Genomic DNA, 26237 nt, shown 5'->3' on the forward strand with positions numbered 1-26237 from the left:
TGATCTCGTCCTATGACTTTGCTTTATTTCCTCCATTCAGCTTCCAAGTCAACAGGACGAGCTTCCTTGCATGTAGCATTTCCAAGGTGAGATACGGCCATTAACCATCCGATGAAGTGAGCTGTAGCTCACGAAAGCTTATGCTCAAATAAATTGGTTAGTCTCTAAGGTGCCACAAGTCCTCCTTTTCTTTTTGCGAATACAGACTAACACGGCTGTTACTCTGAAACCGGCCATTAACCAGTCTGTTGTATTGTGATGGTTCTTTATGGCCCATCTGATTTTAATAGTCCACCTGGATGGGAGGAGGGGATGTTTCCCATGCTTGGGTTCACAAGTACAAAGCAAACATTTTCAAAATTATAAAGCAAAACTTACATATTTTCTTATAGCGTGGAATACAGACATTACAAGCGAGATTACTGCAAGCAGCAATTTACAAGCATTTCATAGAGTCTAAACACTAAATACATTCTTATTCTATTCTGAGCAAAGCTAACATACAGGTGGACTGGTCTGGTCTCCGGCTATGAGTTTGTTAGTTCTTAGCTAATGCCTGCAGCCTGGGCAAGAGCTGGCACCTGGTTTGCAAGCATCCCAGCCCCAAATTGAAGTGAATTTCCACTTCTCCCTCACCAACTACTTCTGTAATTGTTGGCCACATAGAATGGGAGTTCTCCATTTTTAACGGGATGTCCTCAGGGTAAAGTGAGCTGTAGTAAGGGATATGTAGGGCTTTATCCTACAGACTGCTGAACATTTCCTGCATGAGCATTCTCATCTCTCACCTACTTCAGTGGGCTTGGAGGGCATTCTGTGGAGTTGGGCCTATTGTTGGGACATAGTTAATTATATTTTCTTGCTTTTGGGGATGAGAGTTATGCCACTAGCATTATAGTGAATGACCAGTGACTGGAGAACTCAGTTGGGAGCCAAGAACTGGTGGGTTTTTCTCTCTCTGTGGCCTTGGGCATGAAACTTAATCACCCTGCCTCAGTTTCCCCATATGTAAAATAGTGATGACAAAACTTCACAGAGGATTTGCAAATAGAACTGAAGCCAAACCAGGAAGTTTAGATCCAGATCCAAAGCAAAACTTCCCCAAACTTCAAGAGGGGCTTGAATCCAACATTCTGGTTTGACTCCACCTTACAGAAAATAGCCAGAATTACAAAGTTTGGGTCTCAATTTTCTTAAAGTTTGAAGGGGTCTGAGTCCAGTGTTCTGGCTCAGGCTCCCCATGCTTGTTGTGATGATTCATTGGTTAGTGTTTGTGAAGCTCTTCAGATGGAAAGTGCTACAGAAGTGTCAATATTGGGAATAAAAAGAGACAGTCCTGTTCTATCCCGCTGTTGGAAGGGTGGGTAAATGTGATTAGTTAAGAAAGATCTTACCCCTGAGAACAGTAATACAGAAATTTAACATCATTCAAGATTTCCCCGCAAACTACTTAAAAAACACACTCCACCCTGTAAAAAGCCTTTTTTGTATTTAGGGGCATTGCTTCCCTTCCTGGGCACTCAGATACAGTACTATGGTGAGGAGAGTGGTATAAGAACCGGAATAGAGTCTTACATCAATCAGTCACATTCATCCTTTATAAATAAATCATTTTTGATAATTCTGGTTTTATCAGTTTGGGAAGAAATACAGAACTAATCTTATTCGAGAGAAATCCTCCTCCTAGGTCTTTTCACAGCTAGAGTTGTGGTCAGATGCCACCTCACTCCTCTGAATGGAAGCAGTAAGGAAAAGTACCTTACTATACATTTGCTTTCCTCTTGATAGTCAGGTGAAGCCATGCAACGTAAGGGGAATAAAGACTAAGCAGATGCACAGTTAGACTGTACATACAGACTGTATTCTGAACAAACACCAGTGAAAGTTCAGGGAGCAAGAGGTTAATATTTACCTGTGGCGGCCTCTGTAACAAGGTGCTGGAGAAGATTCCAAGCTGGTGTCTTCTGAACGCCAATGTGGCACAACAAAGTAAAGCAATATGAGGTGTAGCTCACTGTCACGGGGGGAGCTGGTCTCTGTGGATAGACTGAGCCCAGCTCCCCTGGACAGAGCAAATGAGCCCAATCCAGCTAATTCAAGAGGGCTGGGCTACAGCAAGGCCTATAAAGGGCTGCTAGCAGGCTGAGCCTTGGGGAGGGAAAGCCACAGGAGTGCAGTGTGAGTGCCTGTGGTGGGTCCCTGGAGCAAGGGGCCAGAGGCTCAGGGAAGCAGCTATGTGGCTGGTGCTCCAGGAAGGGAGCAGAGTTAGCTGAGACTAGGAGGCTGCCTAGAGCTGGAATGCCAGGGATTCCCGGGAGGGGTGGCGCTGAAGCCTGGGGTCCCGATTGAGTTGACTGTGTTCTATTTGTTTATCTCCATTCTGAAAACAAACCTCCTTGACTGAGACGGGGCATGGCAGGGTGAGCTGGGGAGAAGTGATTCCAGTGGACCCTCCCCTCCTGATGGTTTGTTGCATGTTGGCAAAATGACTAACTGCAGGGAATAGCAACAGTGTTGGTAGCCAGCTGTGAGATGTCACAAAAGGGAAAAACAGTTGGTCACTCAGCACTGGCCCATTGAATAGAACAGCAGTTCTTTTTTTTACTGGGACTATTCATTTCACTTTCTCCACCTATACATTTATAGACAGGAGTATGCAATGAGGCTGAGGGGAGGTGGCTTTGTGTTTGTCCTAGAGGAGTGGTGCCAAATAATTGGTGGCTGGCGGACATGCACAAAGAAACTACTGTAAGTAAGCATATAGGTAGACTGAAGGTGTTCCAGGGATGAGGAGCAGTCAAAAAACTTGGGAAACTTTTGTGTTTTACAAGATTGTAAAGCTCTGTTGAGCATTCTCATTGGCCTAAATAGTTACGTGTCTCCTATTATGTACTTCTCAACCAGGAACAAAGCCCCCTTTCTTCCCCCTTGAGATGGCTAAAATACCCAACACAATAAAGGAGAATGATTCAGTGAGAAAACTGAAACCAGCTAGGAAATGAGTCAAAAGAGCTCTCAGTCTCATTGGTAAAACTGAGAGCTGCAAAGTAGAGTGTTGTTCAGAAGATCAAAGCTTTGAGACTATGGTTATAAAGGCAACACTATTCCCAGCATCCCACACCAGGTAAATACATGCAAGAGACAAAATCAATTTATCTGACAGTCAGTGCTATGCAAACACACCTTGGAGTGAGAGTAAGAATGGGGGGAAAGGTCTGCAGACTTGGCTGCTGGAGAAGGCGTTAAGGTGTGCTGTGTTTAGTTTCCTGGGAAAGGAGATTGCTCTGTGATACTAATCTGTGTTCCTTGCTGGCTGCCAGAGGATCCATTTTGCCCCCACCGTTTTGTTCTTCTGCACAAAGAGCTAAAATCACTCTTCCCTAATCTCTGCAGCCCTTTAGTAGGGACATCTGGATTTATTTATTTTTTTAGAACTGGCTGAAATTTTCCAAATTTTGATTTTTTAAACATGAGTTTTTCATAAAAATGTTGATTCCCCCCCGCCCCAAAATCATAGATAAGTTTGCAATGACCCCTCTGCTGGGTTTCCAATCAGCTAAAGAGATGATTGCGTTGTTTTGATTCTGAAAATGTCAACAAACTTTTAAAAGTTTGAAAAAATAGTAAAAAGAAATATGATTTTTTTAACTAAAATTTGTCGTAGTTTTTCCAAAAATCTCTAGCTGTTTTCGAACAGTATTTAGTGACAGTCGCTTCTACTCTGGACAATATAGCTGACAGCTCTTATGATGAATTCATATACAGTATTTTTTCAGTGATGTACTGCCCAGTGTTTTAACAAGGCGCTCCAACTAAAATGTTCCCAACAGCCTTTAATAAACCCCATTAACCCCATATTTGTGCTGCACAGAAGACCCGCAGTGAGCAAAGAATGTATTCATTTCTTTATTCTTTTAAACAAAGGGGAGAAAAAAAACTTTCTGACAGTCATACCCAAGGAGGGAAATGACACCACCAAGGCAAATGCACTGATATTAAATGTTCTTACACTGTTCTTGAAAACTATACTGAGTACATTGATAGTAGAACACAGTGTCCACCTTGTGTAATTTGAATGGAATTGGTAACCTTGCAGGGCCTCCCCTCTGGAAAATTACTGACATCTGTGAGAGAAAGGAAATGTTATTAGCCTTAGCCCATTTTACGGATGAGGAACTGAAGTTCAGAGACACTAAGTGACCCCTCTAAGGTCAGAAAGGAAACCTATGCAGAGCTAGGAATTGAACCTCCTGAGTTCTAGTTCTGTGTATTAACCATAAAACCAGTCTTCCTCTTGTCTATCTTGTTGTAAACAGTATCCCTGAGGAAGAATCCTTGCTGGCCAGTCATTAACTGGCCTGCAGTTATCATGCAACATCATGACATCATGTTGGAAATATCACATCATGATCTCATTGTCGTGCTGGATAAACTTTGAAAAGTAGCAAGTCTTCAAGCAGCTCAGCTTTCAGGAAAGCCAGAAGAGGGCAAACTGTGTTGGTGCTTGCTGCGCTATTGAAACCAGGTGAAATGTGGATGAAAATCTGATCTTCACTTTAGAGTGACTTCTGATTTATCTTTGAGATGAATAGTTGTCAATCTACACTGCACTGTTTAAAGAGGTTTGCTCTGATCTGATACACTTTGCATAGCTGCTGGCTGCACCAACAGGAGAACCTCTTCTCTAAACTATTTGCATTGGGTGTCTAGTGCTCATAATCCCAGATTTAATGTCAAATATTTTCTGCGAGGGGAATAAAAATGTCAATAGGAAGTGAAATGTGGTCTGATTAACAGTTAGACCTCTGCCTCATTTTTGACTGATGTGGTGTTTTACAAGAATAATTCAGCTGATTCCTCTTTATGGATGGGCTCTGATGGAAATATAAATTAAGCAATTATTACGATTCTCTGAGGCTCATAAAAATAAACCGTGCTGAGAGATAGTCATATTTATTTTTGAATTGCTTTAAAAACAAGAAGTGTACATGGCAGTACCACTTTTTTTTATTTTGAAGGAACGTCAAGATAAATAGGACTTCCTTAACATCCAAAATAAAATAGGGAAGCAAAGCAAACAAAAGTCTGTGTGCGGTGGGCAGTTCATGATTGCTGAGGTGCATGATCACTGAGGGAGTTCTGGAGTCCCTGATTTTCATGTGTTTTGTTAAAAATGAAACAAACAAACAAAAATACTGTCTATAACCTTTATAGTAGCACTGAGCGGTCTCATTCCATGGCAAGGGGCCTTTGGGCTACCCAAGCACTGCCCAAACACATAAGGAGGCACAGTCCTTGTCATGAATTGCTCACAATCTGACTCTTGATGTGTGTAAAGTTTTCTCCTGTGGATGGTTGACTGCGATAGCGACACTGGCTCAGTGTTTATTGAGGACCTTGAGGCCTTCCAGCTTGAAACCTGCGTTGCATGGGAGGGACAGCAGAAACTCTCAGGATTAGTAGCACCTGCTGAGTGCTATGCAACAGTATTTGCAAACATTTCTTCTAAGCCTGAGCTGCAGTTTTGGATCCCTTGATGTTTGCGTGAACGGATTTTCTGCTCACACAAATGTTTGGAGAACGTCCAGTACTGCCAAGCCCCAGGGGTTCCAAAGTCACGAGTCAAGCCCTAAAAAATAATAATTTTTCAGTGCTTTTTATTAACCTTCTGGTTTTCAACCCTTAAGATTTTACATTTACAAGCTTTCCTCTGCAGCCATGAAGGCTAGAAACTTACTTTTTTTTTTAATGAAAGCAGAGATTCTCATGTCACAATATGTCCCCAGGAGCTGGGGCTTTAAGAAAAACACCAAATATAACAATGCTCACAATGAAATCGTGAGAGCTGGCAATGCTGAATTTGTTCTTCATACAAAGGCACATACTCATGTGCAAAGAAACAAAGCTATTTTGTGCAAGAGGGTTCGCTGTTTATGCTCACTATACATTGTTCTGTTTCAAAAGTTAGTTATTGAATTGGAGAGCAGAAGTAATGCCTTGACTTAAGGCACCACTCACGTGCCACAGAAAATGAACACTGAATAAGGGTAGTTGTAGCCATGTTGGTCTCAGGATATTTGAGAGACTAGGTGGGCGAGGTAATATCTTTTAACTTCTGTTGGTCCAATAAAATAAATTACCTCACCCACCTTGTCTCTCAGATACTGAATAATGCAAGGTTGTAGTTCATGAAGAACCTCTAGTTTGAGATTTGTTCCCCAAAACTATTCTCTGAATAATTCTACATAAGGAATAGGCCCATGTAAATCTAAGCCTCTTCTTGGATGATTCACAAGCAGAAAAAAGGCTTTAAAATATTTGTAGCAAATGTTCACAACATCTGATTAATTAATCATTAATAAAGGAAGCATGGCCTAGTGGATAGGGCATTAGATTAGGACTTGGGAGTCCTGTATTTAATACCTGGATTTGCCTCAAACTTCTTGTGTGACCTTGGCAAGTCACAAAATATGCCTTGTACCTCGGCTTCCCTTTTTCACAGGGGGTGTTGTGTGGCTAAAATCCATTCATGATTGTGAGATGCTCAGATACTCTGGTGATGAGGGCTATATGTGTACCTAGACAAACAGAATTGAGCAAACTCTATTGTCAAGGTTAGTTTGTTGTGGGGGCTGGAGATAGTTTCATGGATTCTCTGGCTTCTGTGAAAAGTCCTGGAGCTTATATAGCTGGTTTGAGACTTCTGCACAGTGCTGCTGCTAAGATCTTTGCAGAAGCTGGGTCAGGAAAGCAGCTCTGAGGAAGTGGTAGCAGTATCTTTCTTACCTTCCTGCACCATTGTTGCTATGGGGCTGAGCTGGCCCTGGGATAGGAGTTTCAATTATTATTGTATAGCTTTCAGTTATTATTAATTTATTTTAAATACATTGCGTAAAAATACAGGATCTTTTGATTAAGTAATGTAACTTGTGACAGCTGGCATGTTTATACTTTAAATTGTGACTTTTTTTCCTTTCTCTCTTTTATGGCCAGATCATGATAATTTGCATAATTTATGACAGGTTTCAGAGTAGCAGCCGTGTTAGTCTGTATCCGCAAAAAGAAAAGGAGGACTTGTGGCACCTTAGAGACTCCTTTTCTTTTTGCATAATTTATGTGACTACTCTTAGTAATAGCAAACCTCAGTTAATACTTACCAACTACTGTAACTAGTCTTGCAAACAACAGAGGAGATGTCTGCTAAACAGAGTAGGCGTTCATGGAGTCCATGTCTTTAGTTGTTGAAATGCACTGCTCTGGATCTGTTTCCTGGCAGTTGCCCCAGTTAAGTGGGTATGACCTTGAACTGGGTGCAGATGAAGTGGATTCTACCATTCTGAGGTTTCAGGTATGGTGGGAGTGGGAAGCAACATTGTGTTAGCAAAAATTACAGTCATAGCGGGAGTCAGTTGATCTGGGTTCTGCCCTTTGATTTGCCACAGGCTTTCTGGGTGACCTTAATTCAGCTGCATTGTGCATATGCATTATGACACAGTCTCTAATTACATGATCACATACTATTTATTCCACAGGACATGTGCCTCATTCAGTGCACAGAATGGACAGTGCTCACTTAATGAACAATTATGCCATTTTTTTTATCCTCATTGTTCAATGGGTGGCCACAAGCCCTATTTATTGGACACTATTCAACTCCTGCTGTGAAGACAGAACTATTAACTTTTTCATGGGCCTTTCTGTGGTGCTCATCACTATAGTATCTTAGCGCTTCACAAACAGTAATGAATTTAGCTTCACAACACCATGATCAGGTGATGCAGTCCGAGTCTCCTCTCGAGCTCCTCCCTGGCTCCTTATTCCAGTGTCTCTGCCCAGCCAGTCCCAGCTCTTTCCCTGTACCCCAGCAGCACCTTGTAAGATCTGTCACCCCCTGTCCGCTACCCCTTTTCCCTCCACTGGTTCCTCATCCCAGTCTGCTTGTCCAGCCAGTCCCAGTCTTCCACCCTCCCTCCAGCTCCTCACTCAATCTCAGTGTTCCAGTTTCTCTCACTGGCTCCCAGTCCCAGCCTCTCTGTCCAATCAGTCCCAGCCTCCCCGTGTCCTGACCAGTCTTAGTTTCTGTCCCCCCTTTCCAGTCTCCTCACACCAGATTCCTTGCCCCAGTCTAATCCTTTGCCTCCCCCTGCTCTGGATTTTGTCCCCTCTGCATTCAGATCAGATTGTTTCCTCCTCCACACTGCCTGATGTGTCAGCAAAGGCGGGGTCAATGGCTATGTTTACTCTGTACATAGACACCGGGGCTGGCCCAAGCCCTGATTCCGACTCCTGGGGCTCCAGCTAAGGGGCTGTTTAATTGCAGTGTAGACATTTAGGCTCCTGCTGCAGCTCAGACTCTGAGACCCACCAACCTCGCAGGGTCCTAGAGCCCAGGCATCACCCAAGCTCGAATATCTACACCGCAGTTTAACAGCCTCTTAGCCTGAGTCCCGCAAGCCCAAGTTGGCTGGCACAGGCCAGCCAGAGCTTTTAATTGAAGTGTAGACATACCCAAAGAGAGCACAGGAGAGACAGGCTCCCTGCTCTCAGTCCCAGTGCCTGGTCCCACCCGAGCTGGGATCAGTTGGGAGCAGCCGTTGCAGGGAACGCTGCAGTAGCCCCGGGCTGGAGTAGGCTCAGTCACTCAGTGGTGATGTCTGGTCAGCACTAGGAGCTGTCGGAGGCTCGACTGTACTCAGCCAGGAGGGAATCTTGGGAGATTTTAGCTGCTAAAGTCAAGGTCTCTGCTGAACTGTGCAAACTGTGATTTTTCAAAAGCTTAAAACTCGGCTGCATGTGGACAGATTTTCACAGGGACAGAAAAAGGCACGTCCCTGATATAAAGGTGATCCACCTGCCAAATTGCAACTCGCTGCTCCAAAACATGAGGGCACTGGAGCTGTTCAAAGGAAAGGTTGCCAGAATTTTTTAACATGGGTGAAACAACGTCTTTTCCCCCTATCCTTGGTCTCAGAAACAGCTGACCTATTTTGGCTGAAATTTAAAAACAAAATCAGCCTGAGACAGACTTGTGGAAAACTTCAACCCAAATGGTTTCAGTTAGGCAAAGTTAGAAACAATCAACACCAAGGTCATATAATGGGAAGTGTCTTGCAATTTTAAACACAAGCAGTGCTAGCAGCCCTGGCTATAATATGAGTTTGGGCTGAGTACGCACCTCATCCTCTGGGGATCTGGCAGGGCCGATCCCACACCTCAAACAGGTAGGAAAAGGGCTTGCCTTTGGAAGTTCTTGAGTTCTTGGAGTTCTGAGAGTGACTGACCTTTCACACACATTCTCTCTCTGTGAAAATATTTCCCCATCACATTTGATTGTGAAACGACAAAAATTCCAAAGTCCACAGGTTAATTTTAGCTCCTAGTGTGTCCAGAAACATAGGACAGCCCTGTTGGCAGGCTCAGCAGAAAGACACAGGACTAGCTGGACACGGGGAGGCTGCCTTCTCAGCTCTCCTTCCACGTCATGACTGAGGCACATTGGCAGCCTCAGCCATGGCTGCACAGAGGACTGTGGTTGCCAGTGCTCTCAGTCTGGCCCCAGTCAGCAGCACATCCAGTCGCTTTAAAATGTAGGGAGAGCATCAAAACAGTTTTGAGTGTCCACATGAGACAAGGAAGTTCAAGGCATGATTACTGGTCACAATGATCTGCACAGAAAAAAGGCCTGGGGGAAGGAAGTGGTTTGGTAGCTTTCTTCTCTGGCTGCTTGCTGGCTCTGTAATGGGGGGGATTGTTGAACGATTCTGCACAGCCCTGCCAGTCTTTCTCATCCGGATTAAATAGAAGTTTTTACACAGTCCAGTGAAGTGTCCCGTAGCCTCATTGGGCAAATGGATTGGACAGTGGCAGTGACCCAGGGATCATGAGGCATCACAGGCTGTTACTGCTGTTCCAGATGTTGTCTACTGGAATTCTAATGCTGCTGCACTCCAGCAGCTTTCCTCCTCCTAGGGCTTGGCTACACGTGCAGCTGTAGAGCGCTGGGAGTTCAACCAGCCTTCGGAGACCACAGTCGGGAAAACGCTGCCGTGTGTTCACACTGTCAGCTGCACGCGCGCTGGTGTGGCCACATTAGCAGCTCTTGCAACGCCACAGAGAGCAGTGTATTGTGGTAGCTATCCCAGCGTGCAAGTGGATGCAGCGTGCTTTTCAAATGGGGGGGGGGGGGGTGGAGTGCAACAGGGAGTGTGTTGTGTGTGTATGTGCAGGGAGAGACAGTGGGTTTTGGGGTGCTGAGAGTGTGTCAGCTTGCTGTCTTGTAAGTTCAGACAGCAGCAGCCCACCTCCCCCCCTTCCCCTGCTTCTCTCTCTCACACACACAGCGACAGCATTCCACACTAATGGTTGCTTTGTCCTGGAGCAGATAGGCATGCCGACTTTGAAAGGGGGATATCCGCATTCCTACAGCCGATTCCAAAACAATGACAAGAGTAGCCACTTGACTTCAGAGGATTATGGGACATTCTGGAGGCCAATCACAGCAGAGTAATGCAACAGCTCGTTCACACTGACGCCCGGGCGTTTCAGCGGGGGCGCAGCAAGCTTTATGCGTCTCGTGGAGGTGGATTACCAGGAGCGCTCCAGCTGCAGAGTCTGGGCGCTCTAAGTGCCTTGCCAGCGTGGACGCATCGGGAGTTAGGTCACCTGGGGCTGCTTTCATGTGCTGTAACTTGCAAGTGTAGTCAAGCTCTTAGACGGCCTGTCGTGGCAGCATTTCACAGAGAGAAGCTTGTCTCTTCCGCTGGGCATACTTGCCTCCTGGTTTTTAAATGTTTGTTTCTAAACAAACCTGAAAACTGAAGTGAGAAGTGCAGCTCTCCTAGCTCCTGGGCTCTTACACTAGGGCTGTGTCTACACTGCGCACCTGGAAGTGGCACAGCTATGCTGCTGTAAGGTATGCAGTGTAGCTGCTCTTTGTCAGCCGGAGAGAGCTCTTCAGCCAACAAAATAAAGCCACCCCCAACAAGTGGCGGTAGCTTTGTCGGTGGGAGAGCATCTCCCGCCGGTATAGCGCTGTCCACACCGGCGCTTTTCGTCAGTAAAACTTTTGTGGGTTTTTTTCACACCCCTGACTGACAAAAGTTTTACCGACAAACGTGCAGTGCAGACATAGCCTAAGGTTATGACTCCCAAAGAATTGCAACCATCCTCCCTTTTTTGGGCTAGAGGGGAGGGCAGATGCCTTGAAATTCTTCTTTTGTGCTGTAAAGTGGGGTCAAAGAATAGAAAAGACTGAGAACCACCGTCCCAGCCAGCTGCTGGGTGGTTACCAGCTAATAGCTGGAGCCATAGCACTGCAAACTCTCAGTGGTCACCATTGCACCAGTGAGGTGCTCAAAGGAGGGCTGGGGTAACTTCCTTGCTACTGGTTGAATTCAGAACCCCTCTGGCTGCTGCTAAATAATCCCTGTCACAGCTGATTCCTAGGGACTATTAAACATGCTTCCAAATAGGGATGTAAAAGATTAACTGTTAACCTTAACTGTTAACCAGAGCAGCCCCAGCCCCAGCTGTACTGGCCCCAGCCTCACCGGCAGATTGGCTGCAATTCCAGCAGCACCAGCCAGTGGGATTGGCCTCAGCCGCTTAATTGGTTAACTGTTTAAACGACATATTTTTAATCATTTAAACAGTGACATTTTTAAACGGTATTTACATCCCTACTTCCAAAGGGCACATTGCTCGTTTTGCAACACGTAAGATTGCATCAAACGACATTTAACAAAACAAAGAAATCCCAGGGTAGGATATAACGGGCCTCGCTCTCCAAAGTCTCTAGCCCAGCGTTTCTCAAACTGGGGGTCCTGACCCAAAAACGGGTTGCAAGCATATTGTAAGGGGGTCGTGGTATTGCCACCCTAAATCTGCACTGCCTTCAGAGCTGCGCATCCAGCCAGCAGCCGTCGCTCTCTGGCTGCCCAGCTCTGAAGGCAGTGCCGCCGTCAGCAGCAGCGCAGAAATAAGGGTGGCATGGGATGGGAAGGAGGTCATCACCGCCTGAAATATTTTCAAAGGGTGTCCCGGCCAAAAAATGTTTGGGAATCCCTGCTCTAGCCCTTCTACCTCCATTTCAAAATTACACATGCTGAACGCTGGGTACCTCTCAATATTCTCAGTATGGGCCTGATCCAAGCCCACTGAAGCCAATAGAAGGTCTCTCATTGAGTTCAGAGGGCTTTGGATCAGGCCCTCTATTCTTCCGGAGCAAAGTGTGCATATTTCCAGGAAAATGCAGATGGAAATTCTTGATAAGTGCTGCTGCCTCCTTCCTTGGTTAGGAAGTAAGAATAGATGTGTATATGTGGGAAAACAAATGAAAAAATTCCCTACTTGCTGACCTCTTCTCTGGGTGAATTCATTGTGTACACACAGTTTGTCACATGGGTACAGGGCAAAATGTTTGTAGGATCACCTTGTTTAAAATCGTGGCAGAATTTTGCTCTGATATATTGTGCTTGCTGTGTGAAGAGAGGTTGAATGTGTTTGCTCTCCAGCATGGAGTGGTTTCTGTTTTCATGTGAAATGAACATTTGCTAATTATTCCCACTGCTATTCAGAGACTAGCCCTTTTGCAGAGATATGGCTTGCCTTTCCTAGCTGCACAGTACTGACCTGAGAACACTGCGCCTCTTCAAAATATTTGCATTTGATGAATGGTGATTTCTTTCCCTCCCGGGTAGGGGTAAAGCAACTGGAAAATCATCTATAGAAATACCTATGGTAGGTTTTCAAACACTGAACATGAGAAGTCTAATGACACTCCCGTGAGAACAGAAAACGTGTGTAATATACTGCACCCTTATGGGTTAACCCAGACAACATGCAGTTTGTCTCGCTTGAGCTGGAAATGGCAGGATCCCAATGGGATTTACGGCTCCTCCTTAATGATAACTCATTATAGTGGCAGCAACCAGTACTGCTGAAATTCAGACTCTGTCAAGGTTTCTGCGGTGGAGTAGAGTGCTTGTTTCAAGCACTGGTGATGATGTAGCCATGACGCTCCAGCCATCTCTGATATTTGGCCAAGCTGCTCACAGTTAGGCTAGGAAGGGTTGGGGTTGTAATTTTTTTTTATTCAGCTGAGAATAAATTGTGGAGGGGTTTTTGTATTAAATGCCAGAGTTGAAAAATAAAATGAATTGAATTTAACGGGCTTATACTGCTTATTTGCTCTTCTGTTGCCATGGAATTCCACTGAGAGCCTGGAATTAACCAATCGGGGGTTAGGGAAGGGGATCTTCTTTTTTCCGGGGGAGGGTAATTATATGGCATACATTTTCCAAAAGATTGTCTGTTGTATATCTCACAGGGTCTAAAACAATCAACTGAAAAATCCCTCATGATATACTCTGAGCTGCCAGCTACCCCACCTCCCGCCGTTCCCCAACAGGCTCCTGTGTGAGTGCTGTGGATAGGCTTTGTGGTGAGATATGCATTGCTAAACGCATCCACTTCTTATCAGAACTGTAAAATTGGAGAAGTACCACAGGAAAGCAATTAGCATCAATGCGTCATGCATTCAAAACCAATGCTGCCAAAATACCCTCCAGGAGGCTGAGTGATGTTAACCAAGAACATGCAAAAAATCTACCACTTGGGTGAAACTAACCCCAAAGCAGTGACCCACACGAATGCTCCAATTAAGCCCAGAATCAAAGGGCAAATCCATGCCCCCGTTCCACAGCCACAGGGATCCCCATGGCAGGGGAACCAGTGTGGTTGTACTGCACAAGGAGGTGAGATGTGAGCGGGCTGGCTTTGGGGGAGCTGTACAAGCAGTGCACACCCCTTAGATGCCCCTTGCCTGAAAACCATTATGTCCTGTCTACACTAGCAGAGACAGGGCAGTTGTGGGATTGGGAGAGGGAAATAAGAAGGGGGTCCTTTGCTTCCGCAGCAGGGTTGCATTGGAGCAACAGAGAGCTACTTCAGACATGACCCTGAAGTACCCTGTCTGGTTAAGAAGCTAAGATAACCTCGCTGGCACCTGATCAAAATGATCAATGAGGAGACAAGATACTTTCAAAGCTGGGGCGGAGACGGACGGACGGACAAAGGGTCTGTCTATCTGTGTGGTGCTTTTGCCAGGAACAGATCAGGAATGCTCTTCAGAACTTCTGTAAAAAGTTATTAAGCAATCTAGCTAGAAAATGCGTTAGATTTTCTTTTGTTTAAATGGCTGGTAAAATAAGCTGTGCTGGAGGGAATGTATATTCCTGTTTTTGTGTCTTTTTGTAACTTAAGGTTTTGCCTAGAGGGATTCTCTAGGTTTTGAATCTGATTACCCTGTAAGGTATTTACCATCCTGATTTTACAGAGGTGATTCTTTTACTTTTTCTTTAATTAAAATTCTTCTTTTAAGATCCTGATTGCTTTTTCATTGTTCTTAAGATCCAAGGGTTTGGGTCTGTGTTCACCTATGCAAATTGGTGAGGATTTTTATCAAGCCTTCCCCAGGAAAGGGGGTGTAGGGCTTGGGGGGATATTTTTGCGGGAAGATGTCTCCAAGTGGGCTCTTTCCCTGTTCTTTGTTTAACGCGCTTGGTGGTGGCAGCATAGGGTTCAAGGACAAGGCAAAGTTTGTACCTTGGGGAAGTTTTTAACCTAAGCTGGTAAGAATAAGCTTGGGGGTCTTTCATGCAGGTCCCCACATCTGTACCCTAGAGTTCAGAGTGGGGAAGGAAACTTGACAGGGCAGTTGTGGGATTGGGAGAGGGAAATAAGAAGGGGGTCCTTTGCTTCCACAGCAGAGTTGCATTGGAGCAACAGAGAGCTACTTGAGTCATGACCCTGAAGTACCCTGTCTGGCATAGGCACTGACTCCATAGGTACTCTGGAGCTGGAGCACCCACGGGGAAAAAATGGTGGATACTGAGCACCCACCGGCAGCCCCTGCATTAGCTCCCCTCCTGCCCTGCAGTGTTTGTCGCACACCTGTAGGCTCTGCTGATCAGCACCTCCTCCTCCCTCCCTGCGCCTCCTGCCTGCTATGATCAGCTGTTTCATGGCATGCAGAAGGCTTTGGGAGGGACGGGGAGGAGTGAGGGCGCGGCGCACTGCAGGGAGGGGGTGGGAATAGGCGAAGCAGTGTGGAGCGGGAGCAGGAAGAGGAGAGATACGGCCTTGAAGGAAGGGGTGCAGTGGGGGCAGGGCCTGGGGCAGAGCCAAGGGTCGAGCACCCCCCAGCACATTGGAAAGTCAGTGCCTGTGCTCTCTGGAGCGGGTCTGCCGCTGCTGTTGCCTAAAGAAAGGCAAGAGGAGGGGAGGAAATTCCTTTTTCCTGTCCTCAGTGGGCATGGTGCTTGGTTCCTTATTAATGTGATTTTTGTCTGTTATTTATGCTGTGTGGCCCCAGTCAATATCGGGCCCTATCGCACTATGCACTGTACTGTCATATTGTAAAAGATAGTCCTTGCCCCAAGCTTACAGCCTAAAGTTTGGAACCTGTGTCAGGATCTATTAGCACTGACCCCTGCACCTGTGCAAAGTCCCATTAGCTTCAGAGGAATCCCCCACAGGTGCAGGGGATCATGCTAGTAGATCGCCAGGCAGAAGTAAGGCCTGAATCTGGATTTGGCCTTACGGACACAGGCTATGTGGACAGCCTGGTGCAAGTGTTCTGCACACGGGTGGACTGACCCCTTGTGAGTACAGAAAGACACAGAAGCGGAAATGGACTCAGAAAGATATTGAGAGACTAGTTCTGGAGGTAAAATTTTGTGACCTGGTGCTCGGATCAGAGCCAAGCAAGACTGAAGCACTATGGGACCAGGCCTAGGGCCCTAGATCCTGGGGTCAAGTGCTTACATCAGAATTACAGCTTACTTTCTTTTTAATTAAAGATTCTGGCTCACATGGTTGCAAAGAAAAGCTTGAAAACATGAACTGAGTACGACTGATGCAGTGACACCTGCCTGAGTCTGCTGGTGGCCTGAAACAATAGATCAGAGACAGAGTAGGGATACGATACAGAGGGACCTAGACAAATTAGAGGATTGGGCCAAAAGAAATTTGATGAGGTTCAACAAGGACAAGTGCAGAGTCCTGCACTTAGGACAGAAGAACCCCATACACCGCTACAGACTAGAGACCGAGTGGGTAGGCAGCAGTTCTGCAGAAAAGGACCTAGGGGTTACAATGGACAACAAGCTGGATATGAGTCAACAGTGTGCCCTTGTTGCCAAGAAGGCCAATGGCATTTTGGGATGTATACGTAGGGGCATTGCCAGCAGATCGAGGGACGTGATCGTTCCCCTCTATTCAACATTGGTGAGGCCTCATCTGGAGTACTGTGTCCAGTTTTGGGCCCCACACTACAAGAAGGATGTGGAAAAATTGGAAAACGTCCAGCGGAGGGCAACAAAAATGATTAGGGGACTGGAACACATGACTTATGAGGAGAGGCTGAGGGAACTGGGATTGTTTAGTCTGCGGAAGAGAAGAATGAGGGGGGATTTGATAGCTGCTTTCAACTACCTGAAAGGGGGTTCCAAAGAGGATGGATCTAGACTGTTCTCAGTGGTAGCTGATGACAGAACAAGGAATAATGGTCTCAAGTTACAGTGGGGGAGGTTTAAGTTGGATATTAGGAAAAACTTTTTCACTAGGAGCGTGGTGAAACACTGGAATGCGTTACCTAGGGAGGTGGTGGAATCTCCTTCCTTAGAAGTTTTTAAGGTCAGGCTTGACAAAGCCCTGGCTGGGATGGTTTAGTTGGGGATTGGTCCTGCTTTGAGCAGGGGGTTGGACTAGATGACTTCCTGAAGTCCCTTCCAACCCTGATATTCTATGATTCTATGAGTGGGGTGGTAGATCAGACATTAGAATGGGGTGGTAAGGTCAAGACCGACTGCTCTGGAGGGGCCTCTCCAACATCATCCTAGCAGTGAACTCTGTGTGGGTGGGAGGGAAGAGTGCCATGGGCCCAGCACACCCACCCAACCAGATACACCCAGCTGCTGGGCTAAGCATTGAGGTCTCCTTGCTACCACCCTGCCTGTTCAGGATGGGAGATGCTGGCTGCTACCCCTGCTGCTCCCAAGTGAAGGGAGGACACTGCTGTGGCTCCTGGGGTCGCTTACCACCACTGGGTGGGGATGAGACCATAGCATAAGAGAAGGAGCACAACTGCGGTGGATGTGTCGGGGAGAGGGCGGGCAGGTTGTGGTGTGTCTAGGCCCTCAAATTGTCTTCATCTGAGCGTGGACCCAAAGTCTTGAGGAAGTGGGCTGCACCAAGCAGAAACCATTTTGGATCCCAGCTCTTCTTGTCTGTGTCATCCTCCAGAAAACCCCAAATGCCTTACCTGTTCCTGGATGGGAAAGCAGATGCTCCTTCACTCTGCCAGCCAAGCCAAGCTGCCTTCTCTGCCCTCTTGAATTCCAGTGATGTGCTGTCAGTAAATCTTCCGCTAGAGTTTCCCACAGAAGAACTGAGGAAGAACAGAGCTTTTCTTAATGTACTGTGGATGTCAAAAGCTTGCTGGATCCAGAAGACATTTTACAGCACAAAAATAAAGCTCAGTTGGTAACAGCTGAGTACCTACCTTCATGGCTCTAGGTTTCCATCCTTGCCTAAAAGTCCGGAAGATTTGACTTCATAAACTGTGTACCCACTGCCTGGTGATAAAAAAGGCCCTGCGCAGGTCTGGTAAGGCAGATGTACACATCAGCCTAGACTGCTGGAGGAAAGAAAAATTGAGTCAGAATGAAAAAGAAAAGATTAAAAAGGAGAGTGAGGGAAAGATTCGGGGTGGGGAGAAGTCACCACATCTCATGCATGGCGTTAGGTCTGTGGCATCTGTTTTGTAATGATTAATATAATGAACAAGGGGCTCACAAAAAGGCTGCTAATGCTCACAGATCAGAAGTAGAACGACGGGTGAGCTGCAGCTGTTTCAGTGGCTCTCTGAACAGCAGGCTCTTGTTGAATGAGCCCCATGATTATTTATCTTCATCCTGGTTCTTTATTTCAAGTTACTTGTTGTCTTTCCTATATTTTGACCGTCTGTCTTTATGCATAGAAATATCTGATGATGGATTTTTTTTTTTTTGAGTAGCCTCCTTTCCCTTCTGCTTCTACGTCACAGTGTAGCCCAAATCACCACAATATGCAACTGCAAGGGGCTGCCAAAATTTTAACAAGTTTTCCCCCTAAAGACTCATAAACACAGGGTCCCAGCGTGTGCTGCAGAGAGAAGGGCTGGGAGACTATTTATTTTCTCCATTTATACAGAAATGCTTTTTCATAGTGATAATCAAGGAGAGAGGCAAACATATTAAACTATGTCCTTCGGACAATATGCTGAGTATATAGATAGCACTGCACAGCATTCAACTTGTGTAATTTGAAATATGTGTGTAAGTGAAGGCCTTGTAGGACTGCAGAGTTTAGCCTTCCTTGGTGGGGTTTTTTAAATATCTTGTCTTTGGGCCAATCTGGTCTATTTCCAAGGCAAAACGTTTGTTCTTCCAACTCGCTTTTGGGATGCAATAAGGTCTGGAAGAACGTGCAGGGGGCGGGGAGTGAGACAGGCCTGAGTTCTAGTCTTGGCTGGGCCAATGACTAGTTGTGTGATTCCACGCAAATTGCAGTTTCCCCGGTTGTGAGATCAAGATAGTATGGCTTATCTCACAGGGCTGTTGCATTGATTAGTTAGGCCATGTCTACGTCAGCAAGCTTCCAGCGGCACAGCTGTACTGATGCAGCTGTGCCGCTGTAAGATCGCTCGTGTAGCCGCTCTGTGCTGACGGGAGGGAGCTCTCCTGTCAACGGCACTGTGCGCTTTACTACTTATGTCAGCAAAACTTACGTCGCTCAGGGGTGTGAAAAAAACACCCCCCTGAGCGACATACGTTTTGCCAACATAAGTGGTAGTGTAGACCTGGCCTTAGTTAATCCATTCACAATGCTTCAAACATGGAAAGTGCTGTATAAATTCTAGGTAGTATTTTTTTCTCATGAGTCCCAGCTGCCCAGTCTGGTGGCAGAATTTTGACAAGGGACTCCTGATCACACGCCCACTGGAGAGCCACTTCAGGTCACCGCTGTTCTGAAACCAGCACAGCTTGTTCAACGGGCGCAAGAATGTTACGCGTGGAAATTCACCAGCTCAGATTGAAATACAGTCAAAGGGCCTGATCCTCAGCTGGTATAAATTGGCATAGTTCCATTGACTTCAGTTGAGCGAAGCTGATTTATGCCGGCTCAAAATGGGATCTGGCTCAAAATGTCCATATTTGTTAATATTTTAATATAACAGGGCACTTTTTGTATAGTTTTAATTTGTTTTAGCTGTTTGTTTGTATGAAAAAATGACACCCTGAGAAGCCTAAACATAACATCCCTCATTCCACCAATACCAATTTTTTTTCTATTTGAGTTGTCATTTAGAAGGAGCACAACCATTCTTTGGTTGTTGTTTTCATGCAGCGCCAAGATAAAAAGTGTGCATGATATTTCTCACAGGCCCTACAAGAAATGTTATTTTAAATTTTAAGGGCAAGGTATCAAAAGCATTGAATGCTCTCCTTGTAGCCATAGCTCAGCCATTAACTCTACAGGTTATGTTCCACTACCCATCCACCCACCCACCCACTCAGGATTTATAGTCACAAAGAGTCTGTAAAGAGGGCGCAAACCTATGTACTCTGCATTGCATGACTCACTCGGCACCTCTAAAAATAGGGGGTAAGTAGGCAGGAATATAAGCCCAAGTGTGCAAATGGCAGTCTTCGAAGGAGAATCTGTATGGGCAAATGCCATCTGAGTCGGGCAATACTAGATGACTGAAACCTAGAATTCATAAAAAAGGGTTGCCTAGAACTGAGGGCTCCCTGATGCCCTCTGTCAAAATAACACATGAAGGCGAACAAAATAATCACAACTCCTTGTGACTCTGAAAGTGTGGCCATTGCGCCACGTTCCTTCCAGTGCGGACAGGAATGTGGAGCAACTGTGGGAGGGTCAGAGCCCCATTGTGCTAGGCACTGTATATATGAGTAATAAAGACAATCCCTGACCCGGGGAGCTCTCAGTCTAGATCCATGACAAGACGCAACAGTTGAAGGAAGCAGACAAACGGAGGGAGCTAGGGTAACAGGATGAGGTAGCAGTAAAACGAGCACGTTGTAGCCTTGGCTCACGAGCTGTATATCTGCTGTCAGCCGGAGTGTTCTGGTGGCACCAAGGAGGGACTTACTTTCTAGAGCTCAGTGCGGAGTTTTCTCCACACTCTTGGGGCAGCCTGGGAGAAAGTGTGACAGTGCTTGTGGGAGAAATGGACTCATAGACGATAAAGATGGGCATTGCTGACAGAGTGAAGGTGGGGTCAAAGCACAATATGACTTAGATTGGATACATTGGGTAGGGTTAAATCATGAAAGGCCTTAAAGGTAAAAACAAGAAACACGTGGGTGATGGGGGGCCCAAGAAGGGGGTGATGTGATCAGAACAAGAAGTCAGGAAGATCCATGTCATTCTGATTTCATCTGAGTCATTCAGTTAAATTTATTAATGAGTGTACAGCTCTTTGGGTGCTATATACACTGGGTCATGTTCAGCTCCAGCATAAGCAGGTTCAGCTCACACCAGGCCAGATTCCTGTTTATACAACTGTTAATCCAGAGTAACCTCATGAAAGTTATTGTGGGTCTATTGCAATGTAAGGGCCTAATCCTACTAAATGGTGAATTGAAGGTGCCCAGCACCTTGCAGGATCAAATGTAAATGATCTCAGAACCCAGTCCAATATGAGTTATGCCGGGGCTGAATTTGCATCTGTAAGTGCTAAATATTATTACTATTTTATTTATTATTGTTTTATGTTGGAGATTTTAGTTGCACACAGTTGCATACATTCATATTCATTATAATTAACCAAATTACTTGCCCATAGCCTTTTTGTACATCCAGCCTTTAAAACCCAGAAGGCATTTTTTGACCAGATTGTAATAATTTTAAACATTATAAATATTTTGTCTCAGAACAACTGACAGAGTCTCTGCTCTGGATGATCAAAAGCCTGGTTTTAGCAGGTTTTAGTACTTACATGGCAGTTTTCTAAAAGAAAGCACCTTCTTTGAGCATTCAAATCAGTGCAGCATCTTTGCTCTCTGCAGTTCTGGTGAGACAGCACCGAATTTTGTTTTTCTTTGCTACTGTGCTGAAAGGGTGCTTGTGCTTACAAGACTTGTGTGCAGTGATGGATAAAAAACCATCTGCCGCCAGTGACTTTTGAGACATGGTATATTTACAAACCTTGTTAGTTGCCATGAATGTGTCATGCCTGGTTTAGGCCCTTATGGACAAAGAAGGACTGTAGGAAGGGTATTCTCCTTTCCTTTCCCTAAGAAGAAAAGGCCTCTTTTTTTAAAAGGTAGCACATACATGTGAGAGTCCCAGGGGGCAGGAAGGAGCATCCGGTAATTCACCAAAAAGTCAGTCTTAAAAGTGGTAATCATGGCCAGGATGCTATAAAGTCCAGCAACAGGCTGGAACTTGACAGACACACCAGTTTTGCTCTTTTGTTTTTATACAGTGTCTTTTCCTACTCATAACGGGTAATGCTGGGGGAGTGTTATTATGTAATTCCTGTGCTACTCCAGTGCATCATTAATTCATCACCATATACTTGCGGGAAATAATTATTTCTTTTTCCAGAAGACACTACAATGCACAAAACCTTGATTGTTAGATAGAGCCCAATTGTTACAGAGCCCTGTCACTTGAAAAAGGATCTGAGGGATGATTCTGTGGCATTTCTAATCACAGGGTGTCTGCTAATGACATGAAAAAGTTGCATAGCAGTTTGGAAAGGTGCTTTTATTACTTCTGAAAAGGTGGGTTATTCTTAAATGCCTTTCTTTTAGACTAAATGCAATATTTATAAAGGGATCATATTTCTTTCATGGTGTTTGGAACAATTTTCTTACATTTTTGGACTAACAAAATAGCTAATAATACTTCAAAATTTCCAGCCAAATTTATAGTCTGTGTTTTACATTGTGGTCCAACCCTGTTCCTCCATTGTTACTCAGTCCAGAGGACATCACAGAGAAGTAGGTAAGCCTCAGCATCTCTTCGTGTGGTAGTTATTTTGGAATGAGTCTGTAGATTATCATTAAAGGTCCATGTAGGGTAGGCAGTAGCTAAACCTTATGTAATACCTCTTACTCAATTTAAATTGAACACTGGCTGTAAACATGATAAACATGCATATGTCAGTAGTCAGAGGGCTTGAATCCCTATTCCATGCCAGTGCCTGTTTCTGTAACAAGGGCTTTTACTAATCCTAATTCAATTACTTCAGTGATTGACTGAAGAACTAGATGTACTCACAACAAATTGATTATATTAAAAAAATCCCCTATAAGGATTTGCTCAAGTTTGGGCCAGAGATATTACAGACAAACCTTTTGAAGTGTAGGCATAGGTGCTAGAACTAGAGGCTGCTGCACCCCCTGGCTTGGAGTGGTTTCCATTATATACAGGGTTTACAGTTTGGCTCAATGACTCTCAGCACCCCCACTAAACAACTTGTTCCAGCACCCCTGAGTGTAGGATTCACCCAAGAATATTATACATACTCTGTGTTTGTTTGTTGAGCTTCCACATCGAAAACTAGGCCATGTTCACTGGTTGTTTATGGCATATTTGTTTATGTTTCTTTAACATCTTTTCCATAAACAGTGCCCTCCCCTATTAAGAAAACCTACACTGCTGCTGTATTGTGTAACGTATATAGTATATACTATACCCAACACTGTCATGTACTGCTAATAGAACGTAGAAAGCCATCGGTGTGGAATTCTGCTGTATTTTTATAAAGGTTCCAAAAGTGCTGCAGCAAATTCTTCTCCCACAGTGAAGTTGTAGTGTAGATGGCTCAAGCCATCAGCTAGTGGCCCCAGGTCTCCTGTAGGAGCACTTTAGTGATAATTGGCTCATATTCTTTTCCTTGAATCATGGAGCTGATATCTGCTGGTTCTCTTGACATGTAAGTTCCTCTTGTTTGGCACCCGCAGTGAATGCCAAGGGACGCAACTGAACCGCTTCACCATTTAGAGCAGTGCTTCTCAAGCTATCTGATGTGGGGGACCGGCAGTTTTTTTTCCCATGTGAGTGCAGACCGGCAGCCGATGGCTTGCGGACCAGCACCGGTCCACGGACCACCACTTTGAGTAGCACTGATTTACAGCATTTCTTTGACACCTCTACACGATATGTAACTTCTGTGCCCATTTATGGTGCCACCAAATTTGGCCCTTGCTTGCTTTAGTTTCTCATCTTATGCTTGAACGCTTGGGTTTGTAAACACTCCCATTTGCCAGGTGGGGAGCACGATGCCAGGCTCTGCTGTGTCATCACCCTAGCTCCATGCTTGACAGAATATGGCACTGTACAACATGTGCAATATGTCAAACAGGCTCCTATGCCCTTTGCATTCTAAAAGTGTGGTAGGTCTCATATAGTACACACACACCCACAAAAGTAAACCCAGAATGGTGGGAGTGTATTACAGGCCTGTTCCCATGAGGCACCAAGCACACTCAACTTCCATTGGCTCCCAGGGAGCTTTGAGTACCCCACACCGCTGGGCCTTATAGCCGAAATGCTTCACCCAATAAGTTGTTTTTTAGAGCGTTAGTGAAGTAGGGAAGGGACGGGGCTTAGCATACATTCAAGTGCAAACTGTTGCCGGTATATGGAATGGCCAGCCTGAAGGCATGGAGCCTAGAATGGGCAAAGGAGACAAGGGTGTGGTCCAAGCGTTACCATTAGCAGGTGAAAGGCAGAGACATAAGTAGGGCTAGAGTTATGGAATGGAACCTTGGTCTTTAGTGCAGTCAAAGAATGGAAGCCAATATACTGATTGAACTAATGGAGAAGCACTTGGAAGCTGTATAAACCAGTCTGGAATGTGGCTGATGCAGTCATGCAGCACTCTTTGATAGACACATTTAGGAGGCAACAGCATTAAATATATGTAAACAAGCTGTCTCAGCACTAAAATTTTGTTACAAACTAATTAAATTCTGTCATCAACTTTAACTGGCAGCCGTGGCTCACAGCCTTCCATTCCTATTGTTTCATGAGAATAAAAACATGCCTCATATTATTTCCTTCTGAAGATTGATGGAAATCTCTTCCCTGTTCCTATCACCCTCTACTGAGGCCAAAAGACACCTTCAATATCCTAGATATCAGGGAGGCCAGTCACATTTACGTTCATCAATCTTGAGAGTTTTGGATTGCTGAAAGTTTGTTCATTTGCTTTGTGGGCCAAAGAGCAAGTGGGAGGTCCATAAAAACGTTTAATCTAAATGGATCAGAATATGTATCAATATACAAGGTTGGTGTTGCCCCTTTAGGGATCAGGGATCACGCCACTCCTTCTGGGGAGCAAGAGGTAATATTTCCTTAGCAAGCTGTTGTTTGGTCTTCTGTGCATACCTACTTGTACTCGGGTGGGGTAGAAAGCGTATAGAGCAGATGCCTGTACCTGCGCTGATGCAGCCTTCATCTGAGTCATTCTGTTTTCTGTGAATATACTCCTACTCAGAACTACTGCTTCGACCCATCAAATTATAGACTGATCTTGTCCACTTGGTTTTCCTTATGTTTATTTCAGTAATGGACAACATCAGTCTACGACATCTCTCATCTGTGGTGTGATCTGCGCTAATGTCATTTGTATTACTTTTATTTTAAGTCACTGTTCTTTCATGGAAATGTCACTTTCATCTGAACACTCGTTGATTTGTAGTGGAGCATTCACTTTCTATATGGCGGCTTTTCATTGCCAGTCATTCTCAATTGTCTACATGTCTTGGCCACCATCTTGGCTGATACAATGGGGACTGAACCAAAGATCTCCAGAGCGAAAAGCACAAGCTGCTGCAGCGTGAACTAAAGCTCCAAGCTGTCTAGCTGGGTTTAGTAACAACTCCTATCCTCTGCGGATCAAACTGGTAACACACTCGCCGCTGGGTTACCCAACGATGGGATTGTAGCGAAAAAAGCTCATCACCAGGAGTGCAGAAACAAAATGCAGCATCTAAAGCAAATATTCTTGATGAATACAATAGGCCACGGTTTCATTTACACCAGTGTAAATATGGGGTGCCTGTTGACTGAAGCCAGCATAAATGAGATTGGAATTTGTGCTGCTGCTCTTCAGATCATCTGCCGCCTCCAAATAAACACTGAGTTTGAAATCTAGTCCTGGCCAGTGTTAGACCATAAGAGCGTGTCTCCCTCCTGAGTAATAAGTGTATGAATTAAAAAACAAACCTCACAGGAGCACGTCCGGGTGATTAGGAGGCATTGAATGCTCGGCTCAAGCAGGTCCTGCCTTTGACATATTATTTACTGTACCTCAGGAAAATAAAGTCGTGCCATTTTTAAAGCTCCCATTTGCTCCAGCAGAGATGAGAAGGCTCCAGCTCATTATCAGTCGAATGACTGCTGCTCCCTGGATAGCCCTTAACTGGCTCCATTCCCCTTTGCAGACTGCTCAAACCCAGCCACTTGTCAGTCGTTGTGGGAGTGTACCTCTGTTGATGGCCTGTGCTTCCACAGCCATTATATTCCCTTTCTGCTGGAGATTTGCTTATGTAGGGCCCAGATGCAATGAAATTAAATGTCCCTGCATTGATGAGTGACTGGATTGTTGTTGTTTTTGTGGAATAAACGTGTGTGGGAGTAGTGTGCATTAAACATGGATGAGAGGGTTACTTTCTCCAGGGAGGATGCTGGCCAATAATTCCAAAGAATTCCACTCTCCCTCCCCCTTTGCCTTCTCTGCAAAAACAAAGGCGGGGGGGGGGGGGAGGGAGAGAGAATAAATACACAGGGGTGCTTAAATTCCCAGCTAACTGTTGTGCTCACTGTGCTGATTCAGACACTGAGCTTCCTCATGCAGCGGGAAGCAGCATGAAGCCAGGTTGTGAAGCCACGCTTTTAATCTTCCTTTCTTCTGCTTCCAGTGCCTGCTGTGCGAGGAGCAGAAAAAGCTGCAATAGAAAATGCTAATCAGCCTAGCGGCACTGTGCTCCAGTCTGCTCTCAGCCCCTTCCCTTCCCTCCTCCTCCTTGCCCTACCCAGCTTTCCCTTCCCCTGCCTCCTAATGTGCTCTCATACACAGAGCTATGCAAAGCCAGCCCTTCTGTAGGCTGTGCTGGCAGTGTGTGTCCCTGGCTCTGTGTGTGCGTTTGTGT

General features: G+C 45.3%; 3 long non-coding RNA genes across 3 annotated transcripts in view; 2 read left to right on the forward strand and 1 right to left on the reverse strand.

The window, feature by feature from the left end:
- LOC122464058 lies at positions 1-25675 on the forward strand. Its single transcript, XR_006287910.1, has 2 exons — positions 1-86; positions 24731-25675. It is a non-coding gene; the product is annotated as an uncharacterized LOC122464058 (long non-coding RNA).
- LOC119566618 overlaps positions 1-26237 on the forward strand; it is a 153995-nt gene that overhangs the window by 3381 nt on the left and 124377 nt on the right. The window lies entirely within an intron of this gene.
- On the reverse strand, positions 3931-17912 carry LOC122464057. The gene is made up of 3 exons (XR_006287909.1): positions 17564-17912; positions 17324-17449; positions 3931-4124 (listed from the first exon to the last, which is right to left on the reverse strand). It is a non-coding gene; the product is annotated as an uncharacterized LOC122464057 (long non-coding RNA).

Source organism: Chelonia mydas, chromosome 1, assembly GCF_015237465.2.
Source record: "Chelonia mydas isolate rCheMyd1 chromosome 1, rCheMyd1.pri.v2, whole genome shotgun sequence".
NCBI classification, from domain to species: Eukaryota; Metazoa; Chordata; order Testudines; family Cheloniidae; genus Chelonia; species Chelonia mydas.